General features: G+C 44.0%; 1 pseudogene; it reads right to left on the minus strand.

The window, feature by feature from the left end:
* Positions 1-5,658: 5,658 nt before the first annotated feature.
* LOC149218793 (kinesin-like protein KIN-14I pseudogene) lies at positions 5,659-6,624 on the minus strand (annotated as a pseudogene).
* Positions 6,625-6,971: the final 347 nt, after the last annotated feature.

Consider the following 6,971-nt stretch of genomic DNA (forward strand, 5'->3'; position numbering starts at 1 on the left):
CAGGTTGCCCTGGATAGCCAGTAGGTTGACCTTGATACGCGTACGACGGACCTCCAATGCCCGAGGGTTGTCCCTGGTAGAATTGTCCCTGTGGGTCCCCAGATTGTCCTGGGTAAGGCGGGCCATAAAGTGGTTGCCCCTGAGGGGTTTGCACATAGAGTGGTTGGCCTTGATTGGGTGGTCCTTGGGGTGGTCCGAAAGGATCTCGGGCCCCATGAAAAATGTGAGTAGCGGGATCATATGCGATATCCAACGGTTCCTCATTCTCTTCGAAAGGACGATGAGGAAGGACCGAAATGCTCTCGAGGTACTCACCGTTCTCATCATAATAAAAGAGGGGACCTTCGTAATTTGGGTCCGTGATGGGTTGCCCAAAAGCATCATACGGCCTGCTCCTGGAATGCCACCAGAAAAGGGACCAGCTTCAGGGTTTGCAGATGAGGACGTTGGTACAGCACTGACGACCGGGGTCGATCGCGCTACACAGATGGTGGGTCTAGTTGGAACTGAGGTAACGGGCGTGTCAAGCCCGGAAGTAAGAGGCGTACTAAGAGGTCGCGAAACAAAAGGCCCGGTGGTGGCAATAAGATTAGGATCCCATATAGTTGTAGCAGTAGTTCTAGCGGCTATCCTGTCCCTCACTGATGAATATCGTGGAGGGAGTGGAGAAGAAGCCGGGATCGGAGTCTCGATGTCCGTCACAACGGGCGTCTCACCGGTGCTGGAAGCTGTCTCATCCATGGGGGAAGTAGACATCGGAGACGACATACCGAGAGGAGTACGAGGGGTATAATCGGGCTCCCAGATAGGATTCCAATCTTCTATGTAATCCTCGTCGCCTGGAGCACGTACGTTGATAGGCTGGATACTCGGAACGATGGGAAGAGTATTGCTTACAACCGGTACCTCAGAGGCAACAGAAGATGGAGAACCTTGATCACTTGGACCGGGAGTTGATGGGTCAGCCAGGATGACCAGACCCCTTAGAAAACCTAAAGGAAACTAACGATAAAAACCCTACTCAAAACTATCGCACACAAGATCTAAAACAGGTGATGTTATCGTGGCCGAATTAATTTTAAGACACAAGAACGAAACTTGACCTTTTCATGTTTCGAGAGTCGAGAAAAGGATGAAAAGATGACTCCAGTCTCCTTCGAATGTTTAATGAGCATGAAGTGACAAGACACTCACAGGCACATTTTCATTTAGGGAGTCCGAAAAGGATCAAAAGTGACTGCTCTGGAGACTCTAGGTATAAGGTTTACCAAGCAACCCGTAAAACTGCTTATACACCTCAACAATCATATGAGAGCCAAGGACTTTCCGTACTGCAGTCAATCTTCCCGAATGCTGTGTTCGGTGCGTTACGGTTCACAAGGCGGCAGACTCGGCTTCCTATGGATAAAGGATAAAAGCCTAGTGGGGTCTCCCTATATACGCGACGGTACGTGGGAGCGCAGTCCGTGTTAGACCACTATCGAGTCACAGAAGGAGGAATCACCCAACCATAATGTGAAACAACAGTGACTATGTTTAAAGACGCCGGAACACGTCTCTAACCTAGACCTCTAGATATTTGCGTTTAGTTCCAATGCGTTTTTAGATTCATTCGGTTCATTTTATAGTTGATCTTGAGTTAAGTTTCGATTTCAGGCTCTATCGTATGTTCTCTCACAATTACCTAGATGCAAACTACATGCCAACGAAAACCATTTTGTTCGATGAATTCTATCTATGAGAAGGTGGAGAATTTCCAAACAAACAAAATGAAATCAAACAATCAAGCAGCCTAATGCAGCTAAAAGCGAGGAAAGCAAACTTTTCTTTTGAAAATGCAAATCAATGAAATGCTCTTTCCTTTTTCAATTCTCAAAAGCAAAGCTACTAGTTTGATTTTCTTTCAGTGACACAAAGCATCTAAATGAATTTGGAGGAACGAGAACACCAAGCAAATCACTTAATGAAAGCACACAAAGTTCCCAAAACACCCAACAAAGATTCCCAAATCGAAAGGAAAACTAAGTTCCGCACGAGCTATGTGATCTAAGCTCGGCAAGGCAAGCAAGGATTGCAAGCAAGGAGGAAGCGAAAACCACTCGGAAACACAACCCAAAACACTTCAACAATCACTGAACAAGTGCATAAACAAATCTGAAGTTGGCTGGTCAAACAAGCAAACAAGATCCCTACGGAAGGCTTGACACACACGCGGCCACTAGATGGCCTAGGGCTAGAGTGCGAAATCAATGGAGAAAAGCAAACACCCGAAGGATGAGAGTCACAACCAGTCAATTAGAGACTCAACACAATCCAGCAATTATAAAAGTAATGGTGGAAACGCAAACCAAGCAGCGACAGCAAAAAGGAAGGTATTCTGCAAAATCGAAAAGATGAGCAAAACGAAACCCTGTGGAACAAGACTTCGTAAGCAAGCAGCTCAGAGTTCAAGTAGTGATAAACAAGCCACAAACCAAGAGGAGAGAAGAGGGGAAAGCTAAAGGAACAGGTTCAGTGGGCTGATTTAGACAAAATCAAACTTTACAGGATCAGCGCGGGTGGCCTTCAGCAACTTGGCGCTGACAGGAGGGGTCCCGTAGCAACTTTGCGACGTCAGCGCGGAAATACACGGATAAAGCGCGCTGTCTCGGAAAAACGAGGTCAGCGCAGCTATTAATCACACAGACGCGATGACAGGAAAGACAAAGAAGCAAGCGCGCGACGTCAGCGCGGAAGCACACGTATAAAGCGCGTTGTCTCTAAAAACGAGGTCAGCGCGACTATGGATGATACAGGCGCGATGACAGGGAAGACAAAGAAGCAGGTGTGCGACGTCAGCGCGGAAGCACACGGATAAAGCGCGCTGTCTCTGAAAACGAGGTCAGCGCGACTATGGGTGATACAGGCGCGATGACAAAGGCAGCACAGAGGAAGGGACGCGACGTCAGCGCGTCTGCTTTTAATTAAAGCACGCTGAGGGCAAAAACCAATAAAGCCAAAGCAAAAACTTCCCAAACCACAGGTAAAGACCTTTTGACAGTTAAAACACTTCTCAGATGCACCCAGAAAGTTTGCAGGCAGAGAAACAATCCCAGAATCTCGACAAGAGAGAGCAATCGAATTCAAACACAAAGATGGACTCAAGAGACAACAAGGCTGATCCCCAGCGGAGTCGCCAAATTGTCGGAGAGGTAAATCCCCTCTACGGATAGAGGCGATCCCTACTAGCCCAGCAAGGGTCTAGCAACAATCACACAATGCTGTTATGCATGCTCCTAATTGCAATTAAACAAGAGGTAAAGAGCACCTACTTGGGTTCCCGCGCTGTCGTTTGATGAAGAGATGTTGCCTTCGCTCCTTCGCTTCGGCCGGTCACAATCCTCCGCGATCCCCGCGAATAGATACCTGCACACACGAAGAGGGAACAAACGCAAGCATGAAATCTAGTAAAAGCAACCATACATCGGTCAGAAAAGATGTAATTCACATTTAACCATTGCATGTACAAATGAGAATGGAGCAATAGTAGCAGTCATCTATTATTAATAAAAAATAGAGAAGAGTACAACCAAATGTTCTGACGTCGGTATCCTTCTCATGAGGGGCCAGTCAGCAAGCGTCTCAAGCATTCACCTTTGGAAATGGTTCCCTCAAGACAAGAAACTCTCTCTCACACTAGCAACACAACACAACCTTCCCTAAGCTATCAATCACTTCCACACTTAGCACACCAAATACCTATAGTAGCAGCAATCTGAGCACTATAAGCTCTACACAATCCAAGCTATTCCAAAACTAGCTGCTCATGGTAATGGTGGAAGTTTATATAGGAGAAGGAGCCTCCTAAAAGGGTGGAAGGATGAGCTTATCCTTGAGGGAAGTGGTTGCAAAGGGTCGAACAGACATGCCATAGTAGGGAGTCGATACTCACAAAGCCAACAACCAAGCCTGGAATAATCTGGAAGGCTGGTTGTTGGAACAAATTCGCCCAAACAGGATCAGCGCGGATTATAAGGCAACTGACGCGCTGACGTCGCGCCTCGATAACTGGGAAAGTCATGTCAGTGCGACTCAATACAAGCAGAGATGCGCTGGCGACCAGCGCGGAAAAGTGATGTGCTTCCGCGCTGGCAGCGCACTGAATATACTAAGAGCCGCCGGTCAGCGCGGATATTTTAGAGACATACGCGCTGATGAGGAAAACTTTAGAAAAGTGGGTTTTGGGCCAGTTCAGAAGGCATGAACTTGATTATTTGTGAATTCTTGACACAGCAGGGTAACTGACAGGGAAGCAGTGACAAATTATTGTGTAACATCTGGGCTGCATGGGCAAAGTAACAGCTTGAGCAGAGAAATGTAATCAAGAACACAGATTATCCCCTGAGGCAAGGTAGGCAAGAAATTTAACATCAAATTGAGATTAAATGGAATGGCAAGACTGCTGAGAAGCTGACAAGGGCATAGAGGATGAATCCTTGTCAAACAGAAGAAAACATTAAATATGAACAAACTTATAGGCAGAGCATAAAATATTATGAATTCTACCTAAACACTTCATTTGTTCAATTGGAAATGATCATGAAGTGAAATGAAAACATAACAGGTTACATATGAAACAGAAGGAAAACTTATGCTAAATTGTCATACCACAGTAATCTCAGGGGTCAGAGCTGTATTTTTCATTGAAATCTCTGTCAAAGACTGTACAATAAAAGCTCTCTTTTCTCCACCAGCTCTCAGAACTCTCCTTTTTTCTTTCCCCCTTTACAAATGATTATTTTAATACATTAAATAAACTATTCTAGAAAAAACAACAGATCGACCCAACAATAAGGGCGCTGTTCCAACTGAAATTACAAAAAATTAGAAAGGAGCGTTACATCTATTCTAAAATAATACAATGTCCCTCTAAAAATCCTCTGATGGCCGGCAAACTGGAGCACAGATCCCCATAGGATCAGGACTGAAGTCTTAAATAGAAGATCGGTTCCTATTTTTCTATTGTGGTCGATGTCTTCTTTCTAATTTTGGCCTTTGACCTTGACTGCCATGTTATATTTGCCATTTGAAATAAAAACCAATTTTAATAAACATAGCTCAATATATTTTTAATACCAGCAAATCTGGCATAACAAGATTCTCCTCATGCCAGCAAAATGACAACTACGCACCAACATTCACTTTCGGCAGATGATACTTTGACTTGGATTCGCCATTCACCATACCAATTAAATCTGTTTTTAGTCTTAGGAAAATCAAACAACTGCTCCTTAAAGTCATCTGCATACCTTTGGAAACCTTCCAATGCAAGCCAGAATTAAATCCAACTCGCTTCCTCATCCAGAACTGAAACTTAAGAATCAGCTTCTGAAAGATAATGACCCCGTCTAGAGGACTTCTCCATTCTCGAATGCCTTTTTCTTTGAAGGGGCGTGTGACCTTGTCTCGACTCAGAGAAATATCGAGTCCGTTTTGTGTAAACAGGATCCACTATGAATCCATAACCATCGACAGAGTCACATACAGAGAGAGAGAATTTCAAGTGGTCTGTGCCTTTAGCTGTTGCGAAGCCGGAATGTAACTTTCTCGCCCCCATATTTGCGCGCATGGAATTGTAATTTCAAATGGTCAAAAGAAACCAACATAGTCCCTTTACAATCAACCAACGTAGTTCCAGAGATGTCTGTTGACAATATGTACACAATGCTTACTAGCAGCAACGCAATGACACAAGACATCAATCAATCTCAAAACAACCTTCAGGTATTGTGCCAAATTAACCGCATCTAGATTATTCAGAAATTCAAAGTAGATATCTATTATCACTAGAAGGCTCCGGGTCTCATCCAAATTGGATTCTGCTGGGGATATATTTACAAACATCAGTGTTTTGGCATTGCCACCAAGTGGATCACTCATAAGCATCGTGAGCTTGTGATTTATGTAGGGTATATGCTGCCCTTCAAAAGCCAGTGCACTAATAACATCCCCCAGGGCTGAAAGAGACCGGTTGATACTTTGAGCCTCTTTCAATTGATTGCCTGTTGATCCTGATTTCTTCACCCTCTCAGAGCCCGCAAGATCAACAAAGCTTAGCTTTCCCTTGACTTGGACCTGAGTTTGAAGGTTTGTGCTCTCTATAATTATAGAAGGTATTAAGTGTGATCTTGAACTTTCTGCATTCTTCTGCGTTCCAGAAGTGTGTCGCCTTTCTATCCCTTTACATACAATAGCTTCCAGCTCTTCAAATGTAGATATAGTCACAAGAGTAACATTTTCCACCATAACCATTCCCTTTGTATCTTTCTTAATGTCAAGTTTCAATCTCTTTCCATTCTTTGACAGAAGCAAATCTACAAGTGCGTCCTGGTATAACTCCACCATATACACCTTTACTGAAAAGGAGAACTTGTTACTGTCCCGGCTAAGAATTTTAAAAAGCTCCCCAATAGCCCTTGGGGTAAGACCTGGATTTTGATCTGAACCATAAACGGTGAATGTTTTGCCTGATCCAGTTTGCCCATATGCAAATATACAAACGTTATATCCATCAACTGTTGACTGTACCAGATACCTTGTATCCTCAAAGACTTCGTCTTGGGTAGCATTACCATCAAAAAACATGATCAAACTGATGTCGCTTTGGCTTATCATCCTTCCATGGGTGCTCCATTGTAAATTCATCCGGTGCAATAATTTCTGTTTCTCAAATGTCTCTCTGTTTGAAAAATACGGGCAGTCGAGCCATAGTCATCGTTATCTCCCGCATAGCCATTGAACATAATGATAATAAGTGAGAAGAACAGAGCACTCAAGTAGTAATTTCCATGCACCATGTCGATTTTCATTCTTGTCCGGATGAAAACTGACATTGTAATGCAGGCTACCAAAACCATCTGTACAAACATGAAGATATAGAGGAAAGAGTTCCGTTTCATAAGTAGCCATTCACGGCCAAAACATGCTTTTAA

Source organism: Pinus tabuliformis, chromosome Q, assembly GCF_031772625.1.
Source record: "Pinus tabuliformis cultivar Carrire ecotype Pingquan chromosome Q, CPIR1, whole genome shotgun sequence".
Lineage (NCBI taxonomy): Eukaryota > Viridiplantae > Streptophyta > Pinopsida > Pinales > Pinaceae > Pinus > Pinus tabuliformis.